This window comes from Talpa occidentalis, unplaced genomic scaffold, assembly GCF_014898055.3.
Source record: "Talpa occidentalis isolate TD23 unplaced genomic scaffold, MPIMG_talOcc4v2.1 talOcc4.10, whole genome shotgun sequence".
Classification (NCBI taxonomy): Eukaryota; Metazoa; Chordata; class Mammalia; order Eulipotyphla; family Talpidae; genus Talpa; species Talpa occidentalis.
The window spans coordinates 99,190,198-99,212,711 of NW_023600993.1; the positions used below are offsets into that span (position 1 = coordinate 99,190,198).

The 22,514-nt window shown below is 42.6% G+C and overlaps 1 protein-coding gene across 2 annotated transcripts in view; it reads right to left on the minus strand.

The window, feature by feature from the left end:
• The window catches only part of B4GALT5 (beta-1,4-galactosyltransferase 5), a 126,067-nt gene that overhangs the window by 42,427 nt on the left and 61,126 nt on the right, over nt 1-22,514 (minus strand). The window lies entirely within an intron of this gene.

The window sequence follows — 22,514 nt, forward strand, 5'->3', positions numbered from 1 at the left end:
AGGGACACTGGTCCTGAGCTTCTCTGACTCAGCACCTGAAAGGCACGATGGGAAGGGAGCACCATAAAGAAGCCATGTATTATTAATAAGAACCTTGGCATCAAAGCAGAATGATTAGGAAAATGTCTGCCGAGTAAGAGAAAGCATACCAAGCCCTGAAATCATTTTTGGCAGTGTCGTACCATTCAGAAATGTCTGCGCAAGTCATTTTTTGTCTAAGTTGTCTTTTTCTCTTTTAACCCTTAGTTTATAGCCCAAGTTCTGATCAGCTGCTGTCCTTCCCACATTTAGTTTCAAATGGTTATTTATGTTCTCGGGGTGGATTTCTGTGTTAAGCTGCTCTAGTCAGCTTAATTCAGTCACAGTAACCACTGACAGGAACGGCCCTGCTCTGCAGAAGCCCAGAGAGACACGGCAGCGGCTAGAGCAGGTACCAGCAACTGGAATCAAGACTGTCTTCTCCACCCAGACCGTGAACGAGTGACCTAAGTTCCCAATTCACACCAGGCACACTGATGGTGGAAAAGCCCATCTGCTCTCAAAACCATTTCAGGTCACTCCCCCCACCCCACCTTTCCACCCCCATCCCCACCATCTACCATCAAAGGATCAGGCAAGAATGAAGCTGCAAAATAGTCCAATGGTGAAAAACAATGACTTGAGTAACTCAAAATCCAATTCCACTTCTCGGGTAATGTATCAGGTTAGGAAGAGGAATCCCTCCCCTTAGTGGTTCTCAACCAGAGGTGAGTCCCCTGGGGGGACATCTGGAACGATCTAGAGACTGTTTGGGTTGTCATTACTGAGGGAGATGGGTGTTTTTGGCATCTAGTTGGTAAAAGACCAGGGATGTAGCTAAAAACATTTTATAGAGTCCACAGGATAATTCCCAACAACAAAGAATTACCCAGCCCCAAACTGTGAAACTCTGCCTCAGACAAATCATCTAACTTCTCTCTACTTTTTGTGCTAATACTTTCAAGTTTACCATGGTGTTATGAGACAAAAAGCATAGCTGTAATGTGTAAGTAAGTTTATACTGGCTGGTTCATTTTTAGGTGAATAAATAGATCGTGTTTCTTTTCAATTCCCTTTGGACTGAACATTTCTTCCCTGATAAGTGGAGCAAACACTAACACCTTTCCACAACATAAAGAACAAAAAAACACATGAGCAAGATTTGTACCGAGTAGCTTTTGCTTCTGCCCAGGCCTGAGCTGCTTGCTGCAGACCAGGGGTCCCCTCAGAGAACAACCGAAGACTTCAGAGGGCAACTGAGGCAACCAGGACTTGAAGGGCCAACATCCTAGAGAAGGGCAAACCCCGAGGAGTGAACCCACACACTGCAGCTGGTTTGCCCCTCGGGGCATTTGCTGATTCTGAACACCAACAACAAGGCTGAGGAAGCAGGCAAGAGGTCTGGGCACAGGGCTGGAGCCACTGCTAAGGGGCAGAGAAACCAACGGAGCTTTTGGCAGAATCTCAGGACCGAACAAACAAAAATAGAGACAGAAGGGGTCAGGATCCTCGTGAAAAGAACTGAGCCAGTTTTTCCTCTTCAGAGACTCGTGGGATCCCAAAGCTCTGTAGGTCAGGAGGCTAAGGAACCAGGCGGAAAGCCTCTAAAGAGCACAGCAGAGTCTGCATCAACCGCAAGGGTTGGGGGGAGGGGGGGGTCCTGGTGAAGCCCCAGGGTCTCATTCAGATCTCCCCCAGAGCCTTCCCCCTTAGAGTACAGGCAAACCTGACGTAGATGGAGCCTTACCAAAACCACAGCCTAGCTTTGGTCAGTTCAGTCCCTGATTAAATGGGATCAGTCCCCATCCTGTTTGCCTGGCAAACTGAGTAAGCCCTCTCCAGAGGAAGATAAAATCTAAGGGGCCGCCCTGGTGGCGCAGGGGGTTAAGACGCAACCTATGAAGCTGTCCACAGCCTCTGCAACATGAGTTCCACCCCCAGCCAGGGAGCAACTCACATGGCGCAGCAGACCTCTCCTGACTCGCCCGCTGCTCCCCTCAGCAGTGAATTTTAATCAATCTGCCTGTTCTGTTCCCCACTCTCTCTGGTGGGTCCTCTCACTCCCCACACCTCTGGCCTGTACCCCAGTTCTTGTATGTATAAATGGATGAATCTTAAAAAAAAAAAAAAAAATCTAGGGCTGCTACAGGTTTTTATACACAGGATCCATCTTTCAATCAAAGCTAGCAGACATGCCAGGAAGACAGGATCAAATGACTGAGTATCAAAAGAACAGAGTACACAGGCCAACGGGGGATGCAGATATTACAGTCATCATTCATGAGCTTTAAAATAACTACACTTAAGAAAACAGAAGAGAAAATAAAGTCAAAAGACGGAGAGAAAATGGATAACCATTCTGTAACAATGGAATCTAGTTTTTTTCAAATATCAAATAAATGAGTTTCAGAAATATGGTAATTGAAATGAATTTAACAGACTAGAATTTGGAGAGTAAAGAGAATAGGAAAATAAAGTTTTACCAAGTGTCTTGTCTTACCAAGTATCCTGGCAAAATCGTGTGCATTCAATACTGTGTGTATCAATGAGTGCAGCTGTTACCTCTTTGCCAATACTCTGTCACACATCTATTCACTCATCAGTCACCCTGTTCTTTCACGCATTTCCAAAGAAACTGCAGAAATCACTATAATGTCCTCTAAATATTTCAGTGTATAATGCATTCATAAGAAATGATGTTTACATAAATTGTCCACCTTTTGATGTAAATTTCACAAGAGAAAGTGTTACATTTGCTGAGTTTTGACAAGTGCATGCACACTTGTGTAAACCAAATCCTTATCAAGATGTGAAAACAACCATCTCCCATGGAGGTATTCCTTAAGGCCCTTCCCCCAATCACTCCCTCTTTTTAAGTATTTATTTATGCATACAAGAACCGGGGTGTAGACCAGAGGTGGAGGTGGGGGATGAGAGGATTCACCGAGACAGAGTGGGGAGCAGAACAGGCGGACCTACTGAAATACACTGTTGAGGGGAGCAGCGGGGAGACAGGAGAGGTCTGCTGCACCATGTGGGTCAGCTCCCTGGCTGGGGATGGAACTCATGTTGCAGTGGCTGCTGATAGCTTGATAGCACTGAGTCTTTAACCCCTAATCCACCAGGGAGGCCCCACAAGTATTATTTTTAACCGACTCTTTTTCTGTTGCTTTTTGAACACTCTAAGTCTTTTTGAACAATCTTTAAGTCTCTGATGTAAAAAGTCAATCTCACAAAAATAGTATTTAAAAAGGATAAGCATTTTAATTATAAAATAGTAAATGAAAGCCCATCCCTGAAGTTAAACTTAATTTGCTTATGTATGTACAGTAGGAAAAAAATTCCTAAGACCCATCTTTTAATATAATACTTAGTTCTACAGCAGTCACAATGAGTTATTTAACAACTATTTTAGTTCCTTTTATGAATTTAGAGAAGCAAAATATTCTAGGGAAGAACCCTCACCCTCAGATCTCAGCTTCACCTATAGTATCACTTGAGCATTTGGCTTTCTTTTCTGCTGATGACCAAACGGAATCCTATCTTGGCGAGAATGGATGGCTCTCTCATCAACTGTAGTTACCTGGCTTTATCCAGCATCCAGTTAATTCAAGACAAATGGGCAAACTAGGCCTGCACTCTGGTCCTAGAGTACCATTCAGCAGAAAGCAGATAAGAACTGTAAGTGATCGAAAGGGTGCTTGTTGAAATGGACAAAACTTCCTTGAGGATTAAACAAGTTGTTACTGTTTTAATTTCTAAGATATATCTAGATGGGAAAGTGTAAGTCAGTATGATTCTGATCCACTTTGAAGGTGCAGCACAATTAGGGGGCTCCTGGTGGTCTGCACTGCCACTAGTTTCTCAAGCCACTGCTACTACTGATATAAAACACACTCCAAACAAAGAGTCTCCTAGACGACAAAGTCATATTGTCTTACAGCACTGAAAATCTAGATGACTAACGTCTTCAGTTGGTGTTCATACAACAGGAGCACAGTTATGTTTCTGAAAAAGAACAATGCAGAAAGCACTAAAATATTAATAGCGAATTCTTTTTAGATTATTAGGTTTTAGTCTGCCTTTGTTTTCTTTATGCTTTGCTGTATTTTCCAAATTTTATACACTGAATATATTACTTTTATAATCCAGAATAAGAGTATTAGAGAAAACAAACAGTGCCGACCTGTAATGATCTCCATCACCCCTGGGCTATGGGGGACAGTGCCCTTTGCACCTGTTTCATTCTTCCTGCACTCCCCAAAGATGCACATAACCTGCTTCTCCCAGTAACACTGTAACATCCACTCCCCCTCCTGTGTAAGGACAGCAGAGAGTAATTCAACTGTCTTAAACCGATGTCCTCTATAATCACGCTTTCTCGCTAGCCTCTGCACAGTCTCACCTGCCAAGTTCTTTAATTATCCACCGTAGTGCACATTACATCTGTGTATGTTGAATAGGCTCTTTCTATTTATACACATGCCTCCCTCTGCCTCAGCCCAGCCCAAAAAAAATGTTCTGGTATCATCATATCCTCATCATCATCCAATGCCAACTTTATAAGAATCCCCGATAAACCTCTGACCATCTTTGGCATAACAATAACCTCAGTTCTATTGCCTGGGGTTCTATATTGCCTGGAGACTAACAAAATCCTTTAACAGCTCTAAGATTCCATTTCACCATTTGTAAAACACAGTGGCTGCTCTAGCAATCTTGAATTTCTCCCCCTACTCTTTCATGTTGTGATTCTTGAGTTCCTGTTATATACCAGATAGGTGAACTAGTCCTGAAAAATCTATCTAAGACTATAATCTCCCAATAACAGAGCATCACTGATAGTAGGCTGACATTTACTGGGTATGTTCGCCATTGCTATGGACCTTGCTGGCCAGCACTTCACTAAGAGGTGGAAGCTATTATCATCCCAGGGGAGGAACTTGAAGTAGGAACAGAATGGTTCAGTAACTTGCCAGGAGTCACAAAACCAGCAAATGCAGAGCTGAGAATGAGCCCAGAGCGCATGGTGGTTTGGAACTCCCAGCTGCAGGCAACTTCCCTTTGTCCTATATAGAGCACAGCACAGTATAGCAGAACTTGATTGTAAAGTTCTGTAAGCCAGCAGTGGGAGGGAGAATGGAGGGGAAATGGATAGGGTGGGTAAGTAGGTAAGAGATCAGAGAAAGAGGGAAAGAAAGCAGCCTTCTACGAACTTCTGGTTTCTAGGAGTCTGGGAGTTCTGAGCATGAATATCCTTACTCTTCTCACGGTTATGCATTAGTTATGCATTATCAAGAGACAAGCTTACTTTCTTCACCACTTTCAAAAAGTCTAGCTGACAGTGTGTTTACGCTCAGACATGATTAGCTCAGCTCTGCAGTTAGAGGACCGCAAATGAGCTCCAGGAGCCAGTCTGACTCCAGGGCAGGCTTGCAGCTTTGCATAAAGAACAATTCTGCATGAGGAGCAGCCTGGGGGAAGTTCTCCAGTCCCAGACAGCTCCCCACATATGCCTAACACAAGTCACTGGGAAAGCTGATGTGAAAATAATCTCTGCACCTGGAAAGTAACTCCATCCACTTTCAACAATTAGCCACATCACTCCAGCCATTAAAAAAAAAAAAAAACAGCACAACTGCCAAGCAGTGAGCTCAGAAGAGACTTAAACTGTTCTTCCTTAAAAAGCATCAGCCAACAGAAGTATACTTTAAGATCTTAATTTTCACATAAGTTTCCAAAGTTAAGAAGTTTTGATCCTCCTACTTCACAGTGTCCTTTCTTTCCCAAAAAAGGAATTGTGCCCAGATCAGAAAAGAAATGGGCATAGCTGGGCTTCCCGCCTGCCACCCCCCGGGGCCCACTCCGGTAATACAGTCATTCAAAAGCCAGTGTGTCTGGACAACAGCATCTATTTTTCTTCTTCCAACACTTTTCAGAAGAGTTTCCCCTTCCTCTTCCTAAATCAAAAGGAATCAAAATCAATGACTTTAAAAAAAAAAACAAAAACACTTGATCTAATCGATTTGATCCTCCTACATTAAGGGACCAGGGAGTGACTTACTCAAGAGCCTAGACTCGGATAAAAAAGCTCAAATTCCATCTCTACCCCTTTATAAGTCATGTGACTCTGAACAAATGAACCTGTTCAAGCTTTGGCTTCCTCATCTGTAAGAGGTGTATATCTCAGCACTGGAATTTCGTTAACGAAATAACTCATGGGGGCCTCCCTGGTGGCGCAGGCGGTTGAGCACCACACTGTGAAGCTGTCTGCAGCCTCTGCAGCACGAGTTCGATCCCCGCCAGCCAGGCGAGAATCCATCATGGTGCAGCAGACAGACCTCTCCTGTCTCGCCCGCTGCTCCCCTCAGCAGTGTATTTCAGTCAGTCTGCCTGTCCTGTTCCCCGCTCTGTCTCTGGTGAATCCTCTCACCTTCTCACACATCTGGCCTGTACCCCAGTTCTTGTATAAATAAATCTTTAAAAAAAAAAATAGGATAACGCATGGGAAACCCTTACAGGTAAGCTCAGCTGAAGGAGGTGACCACATCAGGCATGCAGACAGCAGGACGGGCTATGAGCTGGAAGGGGAGAAGGACATTTCAGACTGAGACAGTCACTGCCAGGAAACAGGCCTTTCCAAACACGAGTCATAGGAATGACTGAAGAGTCGGAAACGGTCATCATCATTATGTGAGCTGAACCTTTCACTCTGTCACGCTCTGGCCAGCTAAAAATGTGCAGGCCATAAGAAGAAATCAGTATTATCTTTGCATCAAGAGACACAGAAAACAGTCTAAGAAGGATTTCTGCTAGGTAGGTACAGCGACTGTATTTGCAGAATGCAAAACTAGGTGGCATGGTCAGAACAAATAATCTTCCCCCCAAAATATCAACATACTTCTCAAAGAGTTTATATACAGTCCCTTTATCTTCACCTTTTCTTCCCAAACAATTTAGCCCTAAAGCCACTAGGTGGGGCCAAGTTAGGTAGTTGTCAGTGTCAGAGACAGAAAGGTGACCGGGTGTCTGAGCAGAGGATGAGGGCTATCCACCAGGGTGGGGTTCCAGAGTCCGAGCAGGGGTGAGAGGAGATCTGCATGGGGTGGGGGGTGGGGGAAGGTGGAGGGGAGAGGCAGCCTGGTACAGGCTGTGGGCGCACAAGCTGGGTGAGGGGCGAACTGAGCTATGTTACAGTGAGATGGATGCCCAAACAAGGACCGGGGACAGAGCAGCGCAGTCAATGATCAAATAAGTAAAAATATCAAGGAAAATGCAGCTAGGGGTCTCACTGTCAAAGAAAGGAGTTACACATATGGAAGAGGAGGAAACTGAAACGAGCCCTGGGACGTTGGATTTAAATTGGTATTGAACTCAAAGTCCTCCGTGATACACACGCGGATGTGGACAGACGCGTCTGTGTGACATCAGCGGGAGAAGCCACCTGCGTAGAAGCCACAGCACTACACCATGAGAAGGCTGGGAAGTGGCAACACTTCAACAGCACCCAGATCCTGGCGCCTAAATGTCCACTCCACTAGAAAGACCCACAGTTCTCTAGGGAAACAGCTAAGACCAGGAAAGCACAGAATATGCCTAGAACCCCTGGCCATACCAGGAAGGAAGAAGTGTTCAAGAATGATGGGACATGTCAACAGGACAGATGTCTGGGCAGGGGGACCGGCTGACCTCATCAGCACAACTGAGCGTGAAAATAATGATCAAGAAAGTTTAGTTAAAGCCAGAAGGCAATCGATAAAAACAGATTTTGAAAATTACAAAGCTTGGGGCCATACTGATAGTGATAAACAAACAGAAACATACACACATTGGACCACATCTCATAAACAAGACACTGACACAGTTTTAAAGTACCTCCCCATCAAATACTGATTAAAAAAGGGACAAAAGTTACTTTATGGTAGAAAAATCCTGAATTAAGTGATAAACACCATCAGAAAGGGACAGAGCACAACCCTGTGTCACCTGAGACAATTTGTTAGGAGGATATGACATCACTTCTGTGACTTTGCTGCCAAAGACCAGAACCTGAAACTAAAAACTCAAAAGTGAGGAACACGCTACAAAATAGCTGCCTGGTGACCTCAAAGCTGAGTCCAGAGAGCTGAGGAGGAGGAAGACGAGGAAGACTAAAGTAACCACTGTAATAAACACAGTGGCTGATTCTGAATTGGGTTATTTTTGACATAAAGGACAATATTGGGCCACTGACAACTCTGTAATCGGGGTGGGAATTTAGGATGGTCATAAGGTCAACTATTCATGTTAACATCTTACCTTTAGTGGGCGAGTTGTTCTTTGGCATCATGTCACCAAATGGTTCAAGGAAAAGTCACTGTGCTATACTTGGCAACTTTCCTACTAACTTCAAGGTTTCAAAACATTTTAAAAACCATTTTTCAAGTTTCACCTATTTATACAAACTACATCATATTCTGTCTTCTAGATGTATGTGTCTTTTTCTTTGAAAATGAACTTCTGTTTCAATACAATCCATCTATCCGGCAACAGTACGAGCATAACCAAAATTCCACATTTGTTTCTGTGCAGCTACACCCAGCTGAGCAAACACACACCTATACCCACACCTCAAACATGTACCGGCCCAGTCCGTTCCCTGGGCAAACATACACGACAGTATCACACCTCAGTGCCACTTCAGATAGCCCCTCCTCCACCTGCACAATAAATCACAAATGACGATATTTCTGATGCCCATCTCCAAAGCAAACGTCAAGTCTTTTTCAAAGTAAACCACCCAGGGCCTCCCCTGGTGGCGCAGCGGTTGAGCGCTGGGTTGCAAAGCTGCCCGCAGCCTCTGCAGCGCCGGTTCGATCCCCGGCCATCAGCAGCGAGGGTCCCACATGGCGCGCAGACCTCTCTTGCCGCGCCTGCTGCTCCCCTCAGCAGTATATTTCATCGGTCTGCATGTTCTGTTCCCCGCTCTGGCTCTGCTGAATTCTCTCACCCTCCCGCACTTCTGACTGTACCCAGTGCTTGTATGTATGTATGTATGTATGTATGAATAAATAAATAAATATCTTTAAAAAAAAAAAAGTAAACCACCCAATTTATGGTTTTTCATAACCACTAAACCTGAGTAAAAACTGTGCTACTGTTTTCATTGGGCTCTTTATTTTCAATGTGTCCCTAATAAAGTTTGTGAGTGTTGGGTCCCTAACCCCACTGTCTCCATAAGATCAATGACTTTTACTCAACAATTTTATATCCTGTGGTCATTTTAGGAACACTTATGTCATTGCAGAATTAACTGTATTTAGAATTGCCTTTACAGAAAAGAATAAATGGCACATCATGGAATTCTCATTGTGTGTGTGTATACCAAAAAAAAAAAAAGGTGGAAAGAGAAAAGGCCACATTTGGTTTCAACCTAAGTATTTCCAAAACTCAGAAGCAAAGGACCCCCTTGAGTTTTTGTTATGTCAAATATTTCCAGGATGGATCTTCCAAGGTTAGGAAGCACAGGTCAGTCTGGAGAAAGCCACACAAAGTAACTTTAACCTCATATTTAATTCCTTTTAACTAGAGATTTAGATGGCAAGCTGTGTCTCACAGTTATAGCCAAAAAAGCAAAGGAAATAATTGTGTGTGTGTTGGGGGGTGGGGGGGGTGGGTCTCTCGAGTCCAGGGTGGGTCTCTCGAGTCCAGGGTGGCTCAGTCTATCATCTTTGGTCCCAGATCTGATCCACCTCTGAATAGCTCCTCAATCATTCAAAGTTTACTTGCTAAACTAGAGAAAAAACACCAGACTGCAGGAAACCATCACAAAGTAAAAACAGGTTTCTGAGAAAGGTTTTACTTCAACTTTGTACGATTCTACCAAAGAAAGAGACAGGTCAACTATTACACTTCCACATTCAATTAGCCACCAAGTAAATGTTACCACATTTAAAGAAATTTAAAGTTCTTCTATTTAATTTTACTAATAGTATTCAGGAATAAGATTGACTTGAAATGACAGGAGCTAGAATTCCCCATCATGTTTTCCATATATAGGTAAAGACAGCAAGTATGTTTTCTTCCTCTCAAGAGTCCCTTGCCAGAATAATCGCACATCAAGGTACTATTTTGTGAGAGAAACACAGAACCAGGAAAAGGTTTTACAGCAAAGAGATTGTCAAAGGTTATTCAAGCACAAACACAGCATTTAGTAAATTGCTGCCACCCTGCTAAAATCAATTTTCTCAGCCTAGCAATTCCTAAGGTACAAATTTTTCAAATATCTCTGTGTATAAAGATGAGAGGGAAACAATGAAATGAAAACACTTGTGATGAAAAGATGATTATGAATAAATTATTGTAATTTCCTTTTATCATTCTTAAAGTTGATTTAATAGTTTAAAAATATTGTTCAACAGAACAAGGGTGGTAACATTTGTTAGATTCTAATTAAACATGATTCATTCTGGAATGCTTCTGATGACACAGCTTACATAAATAATCTACTGCTGCGTTTTTTCAAAATTCACAATGAGAAGACTCAGTTTTTCACACATGCAATATGACCTGAAACGAGCCCTTCAATCTATAGACCGTTTCGTTATTGCACTTATAAAAATTAAAAAATTAACACTCCTGATAACACTAAACTTAAATTGACATTGTTGTGATTTTAATTTGTGGCTACTGGGAAATGTTACTAAACACAAACCATGGCATCCACACCAAAACAAGTGCTAAAAGAGGAATTTTCGCCATTTTTGCCGTTGTCAGCTTTGTTCTTGGCTTTGGTCAAAGCTGATGTAAATAGTTACAAAAATTAATGACAGATTCTCAGACAAAAAGGCCAAGGGACAGGAAAGAAGACAGGTGCACACACGCTGCAGTAATTGTCTGCTCCCAGGACGCCCGGGCGACTTCAGCTTCCCCCGCTCAGCACCTGCTCCTCATGCTCAGCCCAACCTTCCAGGTAACTCTGCCACCTGGGAGGTTCATCCTTTGCAAATATATTCACCCTTGTTCCCCCACCGCTAAATTTCAAAGGCTCCAATGAAGGATGGGATCATGGAAATAAAGAAATCCTCTGGAAACTTCACTGTCATCAGCTGCTTTGCAGGTCAGCTCACCTGAGCTGCTAGCACCAGCCACAGGGGTTCGAGTCTGTGAAAGGGGAAGAGGGCATGTTTCTGCTGAGAACCTAACTGGGACCAAGCCTTGCAAGCATCTGACAAACATTCGCTCTTTTAATCCTCACAATAATCCTGTGTTTATATACAGTTTGTCTTCCCTTCTTATATATTAAGATCCTGCTATCATTTAGGTAAAAGGATCAGCAGGTGCCTAAACAAAAATGGGATTCGATTATCCAAAAGCTTTAAAGTCTGGGCCATTAATCAACCTAAGCTTCCTGGGCTTGCGCTTGGTTTTACTTGGGTGAGGAAGCCTATGGGCCCTTTCACCTTATAGTATCATAAATATAAAGGCCACATGAAAAAATTACCTTTATTCATGGGGGTCAATTACAGAATTCACCCCACTTTTGTGTACGTCTGAAATTTTCTGTAATAAAACAAATAAGGGCAACATTATCTTAAAGCCCACCCAAATGGCAGTTAATTTCCTCTAGTTAATTTCCTCTAGAGCCAAATGAAATATAAATAAAACCAAGTCCTCTCATTCACACAAGTCTTAAGACTTCTGAACACATTACCAGCATTAAAAAAAAAAAGTCGGTATATGCCAAGGCAGCATTGTAACACAGAATCCAGTCAACACTCAAGCTTTCGTTGAAAAAAACCATCATGGCAACAGCGGCAGGAGGCAATCGGCTTCCAAGCCAGTAGCGGGGATGCCCAGGAGTAGCTGTTGATTGAAAACAGACTCACTTCCCAAGGCACCCACATGGACCTCCATTTTCAGAAAGTGTTTCTTCCTCATCTCTGCTTGGAAGAAGTAAAATATAAAATGATCTCTCATTTCCTAAGCAAAAACTGCCTCTCAAATTAAAGGCTGGGAAGCATATTGGAGACATAGTGCCATCGCTTTCATCACGGGGTAAGAGAGTAAATGTCTGTTCATGAGTTTCTTTAAAATCCTCTCCTGTCTGAAACATCTGTAATTAAAATATGTACACTATCATTCCTGACAATGAGGGAATGTTAACACCAGCTGAAACTGACCCTTAATTAAACATGTCCATCCAGGAGTATAAAAATCACTTAAAACTGATTTTTTTTAATTAAAAGTGAAACTATGCTCCCCAGCTGAAGATTTAATAAGTAACAACTATGGGCCTCCCTGGTGGCACAAAGGGTTAAGATGAAACCTATGAAGGTATCCACAGCCACTGCAGCGTGGGTTCAATCCCCAGCCAGGGCGCAGCAGACCTCTCCTGACTCGCCTGCAGCTCCAATCAGCAGTAAATTTCAGTACATCTGCCTATTCTGTTCCCCACTGTCTCTCACGCGCCCCCCCCCACACACACACCTCTGGCCTGTACCTCAGTTCTTATATGCATAAATAAAATAAATCTTAAAAAAAAAGTAACAGCTATGGTCACTGCACCCCCTAAACCTAGCACACTACATGGGTGTAATCAGAGGTTAAATTAATAGAGTTAGCTCTCAGAAAATAGCCAAGTGCAAAGTCAAGTTTATAATTCTTCCTTTATCACGGGTCCCAAGATAGAGAAATTTTCTAAATACCCACCTGTCTTGAATCACTACCATTATCACTCACATTGAGATAAATATATCTAAAGTCCAACTGATACCAGGAAAAACAAGTCAAATTGCCTAAGTTTACCAAGTCAGAATTACAGAAGTCCAGCAGTTTACACAGGAGGTTTTCCTATTTCCTCATTCTTGAGCACTCTCTTCATTTTCTGATAATGAAGGAAACAGGGAAGAAAAAAAATCCTGTGCTCACATCACACGCCTTCTTAGTCATCCCAGCTGCCTGTCACTGAGCCTATGCTGTGGACCGGGAGGCATGGGGAAACAGAATACTCTAGTGAATAAAGAATTATTAATATTTAAAGAATCTCAAAATTAAAAAAATCAATGCCAAACAGAGTCAGGCCTCTGATTCTTTACTCTAACCAGCACCACTCATTAAATAGCAAAATATAAAAGGTGCTGGTTAATAGAGATTTGAGGCCCATACTATGCCATGAAATGTATTTTCCCAATGTTGAAAATCATTTTAATTCTGTATGGGAAAAAAAAAATGAATCCAGTGTTTCAACTATGCTCACCATAATTATCGTCTAAATTTCTCTTCATATCATATATTTAAACCAGTAAACTAGATAGTCTGCAACACCAAAAATCTGGTGTCCCAACATCTAGACCTGTCTTAGTGCATTTTCAGAGAACTGCAATTAGCAAGAGAAAACATTTAAACTGAGGTTATATCTCAGTCCTATAGAACAAAATAATCCACAGACAGAAACATCAATGAGATGTGGACAGTCCTCCTGTCATCAGCAGTGGGCACAGGACTCTTCAAATACTTGAAATATTTGTTGGAATTATCAGAGCATGTCAAGGTTAGCAAACAGACCAATCCTTTTAAATTAAGACAAATGATCGGAAATCAAGAAACCAGCATCAAACTTAACAGATGCAAGATAAGCCAAAAGGCCTTGGATCCTGATTTCTCAAAAACCAAATCAGTAATAGCTTGTATAAGAAATGCCCACAATAGCTCATAAAGACCTTAAGGGCAAAAAGGTGATGGGCACCCTACAGACAGCAAAAGTTAAGAGGTAATAATTATTATTAAGAGGTAATAATTATGTGAAAGCACAAACCAAAGGAAAAAATAAGCCAATTGGACTTCGTTAAAATTAAAAACCTCTAGGTACCAAAGAACACTATCAAGAAAGTGAAAAACCCCATGGAACGGGAGAAAATACTTCCAAATCATGTATCTGGTAACGGTTTGATATTCACAATATATACACAACCCCTATCAACGCAAAAAGAGACAAAAGTGGGCAAAGGGCCTGAATAGCCATTTCTCAAAATAAGATACACAAAAGGGCAATAAACATTCGAGATGTTCAACGTTATTAGTCATAAAGAAAATGCAAAGCAAAACCACAGTTATCATTTCAACACCTGCTATTTGTCTTTCTGAAGGCTGTACATTAAAAAAAAAAAAAAAAAAAAAAAAAAAAAAAAAACAGAAAACAGCAAGTGCTGGCCAGTATGTGGACAAACTAGACTACCACATTTGCTGGTGGGAATTAAAATGGTACAGCAGGGGAATGGAAACATCTGGCAGTTCCTAAAAAAAGTTCAATGGGATTACCATCCCACCCAGCAATTCCACTCTTCAGTACAGACCCAGTACTTGGCTATTTTCACAACAGCGTTACTCACAGTAGCCAAAAGGTGGAAACAATCAAGGCGTTCTTCAACAAATGAATAAAGACAATGTGGTTCTATGCATACAGAGCAAAATTATTCAGTCATGCAAAGAATATAATTCTGACACATGCTACTACATAGATGGACCTTGAAGACGTCAAGTTAAGTGAAGTAAGCCAAATAGGACAAATACTGTAAAACTCCATTCACATAAAGTATCCAAATTCAGAGAGTAAATTAAAGGTCACCAGGGGTGGTGAGAGGAAGAACAGGAGTCATTGCTTAATGGACAGTTTCTTTTTGAAATGATGAAAAATGTTGGAAATAGTGGTGATGGTTGTGTAAGACAGAACATATTCAATGCCACTGAACTGCACACTTAAATTACTAAAAAACACTACAAACTTTATATTATGCATTTTAGTATATTAAAAAAACAGCAAGAACAAAGGTAGAATTCGTTTGGGGCAAAATGACCTCAAAGTCCCTTGAAATCAGGATGAAGAGAAGTAGCATTCCTTCCCCTAGAGTAAATGCAGTACAGCCATGAAGAGGCTGGCTCATCCAGATAACAGATTTTTTTATTCATTTCATCAAATATTTAAGTGCATACGATAGGCACTAACCTGGGTATGCGGATGTGATTAAAATGGGTTTCTCTTAGTTAGGAAACAAAATGTTTTTATTTAAAATACACAGATTCTGAGCCTCCCCGGTGGTGCAAATGGTTAAGCATCAGCACTGTGAAGCTATCCACAGGAGCCCTGGTTGGCCAGGGAGTTAACCTCATGGTGCAGCAGACCTCTCCTGTCTCTCCCGCTGCCCCCCTCAGCAGTGTATTTCAGTAGATCCACCTGTTCTCCTCCCCACTCTGTCTCTGGTGAATCCTCTCACCCCCTGCACCTCTGACCTGTATCCCAGTTCTTGTATGCATAAAAAAATAAATATTTTAAAAAATAATAAATAAAATACACAGATTCCAAAAAAGCACATCAGGAACGCTAAAGCCAGTCGACTATCACCTTTGGTCCATCTGGTTTAACTTCCCTAAACTGGCAATTTTATCATTTTTTCGGATCTGGAATAAAGGACTTTGCTTGAACTACACAAACATGGCCACAACACAGCACCTAGGAAAATTTTCTTTTCTGCCCTTACAAGTCTATGATCTACCCGTCAGAAAATACACATCAGTACATGAATTCCAGTTTGGTGCCTAAAAGCAGGACTCCTCAGAATGCAGTGAACAGTTCTAAAAGGAAAAATTAATCCTGTTTTTCCAATTTTAGGTGGTTTAACTCATAAGAACTAGCAAAAAGTTTAAATGCCTATTAATCATACTTTTAGGAGCACCTGAAGGGTGAAGAGGAACAGTTCCTTCTTCTTTACTGATACTTTTTATAGTTCTTTAATAAAAAACAATTAGCAGTTGTGCTCAGAGTATATCCTAGGTTAAGCTTTCAGACAATATGGAGCTCTCCTGTAAAGCTGACTTCCTGGATCTGATCCTCCACAACCTTTTTCATCATCATAATCTGGCAATTAAGGGTCTCCAAGAACTGTTCATAATTGATGACAGTAACTAAGGTAACTCAAGCAATGGCCAGGTTCCCTTCCAGGGGAGGCAAAGTGCGTGGGTCTGTCTGTAACCTGGAAGAGGAGCAATATCCAATAATTGCTTACTCAAACTGAGAAAAGGGAGGTAAGAAGGGGAATTTGAGAAGAGACAGGGCTTTAAATTATTCAGTGTGATTTCCATGCTTGGGGAAACACTTACTCCATGGGACCCGCAGGAGGTATGAATGTTCTTCAGCAGAAAGCCACAATATAAAAAGAATTACTGGGTAAAAATACAATATTCATTTTCATTTAACATCCAATTACCTAGAGGATTGAGGATGGGGCAGGAGTTAATGAGTCCAGGGCTCTCTTTCATGCTTAAAAGCAAAAGTGTGAAGCTGGAGGAAGGAACTGACTTAGCAGATTAAAACTTAAAAGGATTACCCAGAGGACAAAAAAGAGAAGGGAGAAAAAGGGGCTGGGGGGGAGTTGGATGGTCTTAACATCTCAAAGATCATTCCATAAAATTCTTTTAGTTTTTTTTCCTTTGAGCAAGTAACACAGCTTTTTTTTTTTTTTTTTCTCCTTTCTTTATCAGGATGATACCAAAGATCGGCTTCAGTATAGAAATCCGAAGGCCTCTTTTTATGGCAAACGCCCTAAAACAACAGCACCGTGCAGTGTGAACATCTCCATTCACCCCAAGGAGTGAAATTTGAAGTCTGTTGACTACACCCAAACACTTCACCATCCCAACATCAGCACAGAGCGATGGCCCAGTATCTCTTTAAGGGTAGGAGCGCAACTGAATTGGGAAATCTGAATTTTTGAAAGTGGGGTGTCTTTACTGGACAGAAGTCACTATTCCTTCTACTTCAGGGTTCAACTCTCACGTTCTCGCAATTACGGAGCTTGTAGATGTGAGAGGGACACTATATTCTGCACTACAGTTCAATTTAGTCTGTTTACAAATGAGAAAACTGAAGAAGTTTATAACCAGCTACTGGTCAAGTCAGAATGGAGCCCTAATCCTCCCAGGTCTCAGTTCAGTCCAATATGAGAACAAGAGGACACCTCCCAAGGTGGTAAGTACAATCATAAACATGGGGCTTTGTGTCAAGCTCTGTGCTAAGCCCTTTTACATGCACTTAATTCTCACAACAACCCTGAGGACAGCAGCCTCCATCTGGCGTGTAAAAAAAACCTGAAAATAATTCGCCACCAGGTCAGGGTTGATTCATGCCCAAGTTTGGCTGATTTCTAAGCTGATGACCACTCCGATTTTACATCCTTCCCAGGGCCTACAGGGACCTGCTTGGTCTGCCCCCTCCCACCTTTGTGAAGTCATCTACCTATCTCCGATCACTCCCACAAATCCAATCAATCTTCCCTCAAGCTCATCCCTGCCTGGAGCCTTACCTGTACTGGGTGCCTCCCTACCCCACCCAGGAGACAAGCAAGGGAGTGATTTGATGCCCTCAAGTCAAATATCACCTCTTCAACTAGGCTTTTAACCATTCTGAAACAGACTCAGTCGCTCCTACCAGGAGATCTGAAACTCTCCTGGGTGCGCTGTCTCTCCATTACAATTAAAGCACCACAAAGGCAAAAACCTCCCCCCAGAATGAAAGCACTGTGACAGAAATTTCCCGCCTTCTTCATTTCTAGACTGCCCAATACCCAAGAGTATCTGACAAGAGCAAGCATTCAAGTAATCTATGGGAATAAATGAAGACGGCCTATATCTGAACAGGCCGTATCACGAAGGGCCAGAAAGTATAATACAATTTAGCCACGGGTTATACTATCTTCTGTTTTTCCTCTGGTTGTTTCTTGTGATTAATCCTGTCTTTTGAACCATATATCTCAGGGGTATCTTATAATTCACAACTTCGGACAAGTTAATAGTTATTCAACCTGGGTATATCTATAAAATGGAAGCAGTCATGGAAAGTCTGGAATTCATCTATTTTCCATATGACGGATAGATACTCAGATATTTTATTAACCCACATCTTAAATCCTTTAATTTTTTCAGTTTTCTATGAAGGTACACGTAGTGTGACAAGGATGGCAGGCCTGTATTTGGCTACTATTAGAAACTAAGGAATAATTGCCCTTTTTCTGATCGCACACAAGACCTGCCTCCCCAAAGGACAGCTCCTTTAACTTCTTCTAAGCCAACACCCAATCTGTTTGCTTCTGATTATCCTCTATCTTGGCCCAAGTTAACCTACAGTTTTCTCTAATTCACAGGTCTCAGCAGCATTACATGTTACTTACTTCTAGCCTTCTAGCACTGCTAAAGTTTTGTTTGCTGTATAGACAGCTTCGATGTGCCCAGCTATCTTCCACCATCCGACACACTGCAAAATTAGGGAAGCAAGTCAGTGGCATTCTGGCCTTGTACAGGCTTGGAATTTCTACTCTTCTGAAGAGCTGCTAAGAGTCACGGCAACAGAGACTCTCCTTCCAGGTTATTTATTACACACAGCTCCCACTGGCCTGTCAAGCTCAGGGGGTCTATGTCAGGATGAAAGCAGAATCATCCAGTGCCCAGATCAGTAATGGAAACTGTGAACCAAAAGTCTGTCCAAGACTTGCAATTTTCACTGCTGAAGACATTTCTATTCCCAACACAAAAGCCTGGTTTCCAATCCAGCAAGACTTAGCAGAGAGGATATGAACCATCCCCAAAGTTCCAGTCAAAAGGGGTGCCGTTAAGTTTTATAACTTCAACCTGTTTTCCAAATATGGTTTCTTTCTACGAAGATCAACATGACGCAATACTCAAGGAAATTATCTGAGAGCACACAGGTGAGAATGGGGAGGGAGCTGTCTTTAACAGTATGAGGCTTTTTAATATTCTAAAATTAAAAAGCCCACTTTCATCATATGTATTTCATCTCAAAAAAGTTCAGAAGTGCACTGAAGTATTTAGAGAGCATTGAGTGAATTATCAACTTTCTATATGTAAAATCATCCTGCTAAAGTTTGGTTAAGATGTAGTTCTCATCTTTCAAAGTTTTGTAGGTGTTTTGTTTTGCCAAGTATAAGATCAGAGAATCAAGTGACTTGCTCAAAGTCATTTGGTCAAATAGGGTGAGATTAGAATTACTGATTTCCTGCCTTCCAAGCTCAGCCAGCAAGCAAACTTTTCTTAGTACTAAGCAGACCAAAAGGGAAAAATCACTCCCCATTTTCTTCAGTAATCAGACGACAAAAGAAAATTAGTGCAAATGATAGAATTTCATCAATGCTTAGACTATTAATTCTAACCATGCACAGGAACTTCTCTCAAATGGTGTTTTTAACGATTTGCAAAAAGTCCACAGCCTCTACACAACCTAAGCATATGATGGCACCATAAAATTAAGATGTTTTAAATCAACATTTCATATCTACATCTATAAATAGTTAGCTTCTGTTATTCTGAAAGACCTAATCAGACTGGAATACAGATGTACCCTGAGCTCTTAGACTTGAAATAAAGGATCATAAATAAGTTCAAAGATTTCTTCATGTCCCTGAACAGGAAGAGTTCAACAGTGCAGGTGAAACAATGATTAACCCTTTGCACTCCGAACCATTCTGGACATTGGCTACCAATGTCCCCTGAGAGGGGACAGCGGAGTGCAAAGGGTTAAATAAACTAGAATCACTCAGGCTATGGAGAGAGGGTCAGATCACAGAGGCAGGTATGCACGTTTATCACTTTCTTCCTTTTTCAAATCCACCACCCCTCTCATACTCTACCCCATCCTTTTCATTTCTACTTTCAAACTGCTGATATAAAACACTACTTTTGAATTAATAACTAAAACATTTTCCAGTGGTGAGAAACATCGTCAAACACACACACCCCCCCAAATGTCACTGCATTGGGATGTGGAAATTAAAAGTAGCTGTGCGCACTTAGCACTTGTTATCTTGTTACAAAGCCACTATATTCACATTCAGTAATTTTCCTCACATCCACTTTTCCAGATCATATGGTAACAGCACTCCCATTTCTGATGACCCTCAAGTCCAGGAAAGTTTTCCTTTTCTCTTAGAAATGATGGATCACCATATGAAGAACTGGCATCAGATCTCAAAAATACTAATAAGTTCATGGATAAGTTGAAATTGTGGCTAGATTATATTACACTGAACACTTTCAAATTATAACGAATGTGATTTTTCTCTTATCTCAAAATTCAAGTCTACCTATTTCTAAATATAGTTCTAACATACACTTGGAGCGATGACCTCTTTTGCTCAAGAAAAACGTGGCCACGGGGTATACAAATCAAAAGCAAGGACTGGAAAAAATTAAACCTGGAAGGAAACACAAGTCTGACATTTTCCATTATGCCAGAAAACAGAATTGTCATTAGGAAATGTATTAGACTAAGCTCTATCAAATTGCCAATACACAACTGTTTTTGACCAGCAAAAGTGGTAATTTCATACGGTTCAACCTAATATTATTTTAGAATAAGCTCATTTTCAGAATTGCCTCAAATAAGGTCTTCCCATCCCCAAGCACATAAAACTCTATTTCTCTAGACTGCCTTAACCTTTTGAAAAGGTTTGCCATCCCACCATCCAAAGCTGGCCACTTGAAAAATGAAGTTCATTAATAGGAAAGCTAAGATAAATAAAACCACCAATTGCTGAATGCAACTGCACTTGCATAACCCTAAAACTACTCCAAATCCTTTTTACTGCTTCCCTCTCCCACTAACAGAAGGTGAATGGTAAGTAGCTCTCCCTTTAGAAGACGTACATCGAAGGAGAAACTAACACAAACCTGAGTGCTTTGCATCCTTTTCAGCTATTAGTGATACAGGAATCTAAGCATGGTAGTGGCCCATGGCTTCACACTGGGGCTCTACTGACCTAAAAACCTACCGTTGAGGAATTTTCATGAAGTTGATAAGTTCCATGAATGTTGGCGAATCTGGCTTCCAGCCTTTATAATCAAATGGGTGATTACTATCCCAATGGGACACACTTTTCCATCTAGATATGGCTGATTTGTGTACCCACACCAGAAATAACCTGTCACTTCCACAAAAGGGCACCAAGATTGCCTCCAGGTTCAAACCCATCATTTCACACCCATTTTTATTACAGCCTAATATCCAATTTGCTAATGAACTCTTTTCCTCAATTCCACTAATTCCTCACCTGTTCTTGTTCTACCAAAAGTCCTATCCTTTTATCATCTACACATTCCATCCATCAGACCACATAACTGTATCCACCTAGAGAGATGCTTTTTCTAAGACACCTCATAAACCGTTAGGTCAATTGGATTCACCTGTTCAATCTTCCTGCAGCTACTTCCCAGTACAAATCATCAATATTAACCAGTAAGTAAAATATGCTCAAATCACACACCCCCACAAGAGAGGATCTGGTCTCTCTGGAAACTTCTCTCTTCCGCTAGTTCAGTGTGGGCTGGTCCATGAGGATGGCACTAGCATTAGCACAGTCCATTTCCCTACAGTTAACCGTCCTCTCTGCCCTAACATCTAAATAACTCACAATTAGTAGGGCAGAATTTACTCTCCTGGCCCCAGACCCAATAGCATCTTCTAATAATTTTTCATCCTAAACAGTTTTTCTCTAGAACCCCTTGGTGATGCCAAGTCAGGCAAACAAATTCCTTAAATCTTCCACTTACTCCCCTTTCTCTAAAGTTACAGAAAAAACTGCTATTTTTTAAGTCCCTCTATGCATCAGGTACAGTGGTAAGTGCTTAAAAAGGAAACATACCTACTTCCTTCCTTAAAGCCCTGTGAGGTCAGCATTAGCATCCCCATTTCACAGGGGAGAAAGCTGAGGCTTAGGAACTTGTTCAAGGTCAAAAAGGGCAAGGAGCTGCCTCCAAGTCCGACTTCAGTGTCCTCCACCGTGTCACCCTCAGGCTGCTGCTCCTCGGATCTCCCAGCCCGGGATGCGGGTTCCGAGGTCTTGAAAAGGCCCAGCCCGGGCAGGGTTCGGCGCGGGGGGACTGTCTTCCCACCAAAGGACAAGCCCGGGGAGGAGCGACTGTCCCCCACCCTCCTCGGGCTCCCCCTGGCCACTGGCACCGTTTCCAAGGCCCTTATCAAGGCCCCTCTCTTAGGGTCCATTTAAATTCCCCCTCTGGTCCCCAGAGCGGCCCGCAGACCCCGCAGGGCCCGACTACCCGGGCCGGGGAGGGCGGGCGCAGACGGGGGGCGGGAGGGACCGGGCGACCCGCGCCCCAAGTCCTCATTCAAGAATAAACCGAGGCTCACCCCGAAGGGGGAGAGTCTGGGGTCGGGGCTGGCGGAGACGAGGGTGTGTCCTGGGGGCGGGGTGGGGGCGCGGAGGGGCGGCGGCGCGGGACGGCCCAGGGCTTGCAGATGGCGGGGTGGGGGGTCCCCTCCGGGCGGGGGGGGCCCCCTGGGGGGAAAGGCCCCGGGCACGCGGCGGGCGCGACCGTGCGCGGCGGGCGAGGCCGGGGGTGCAGCGGGAAAGTGGAGGGAAGCGAGCGGGGGAGGGCGCAGGAAAAGGGGGGTCGCCAGGGCGGGCGCGCGGGGGGCGGGCGCGGGGCCGGGGCAG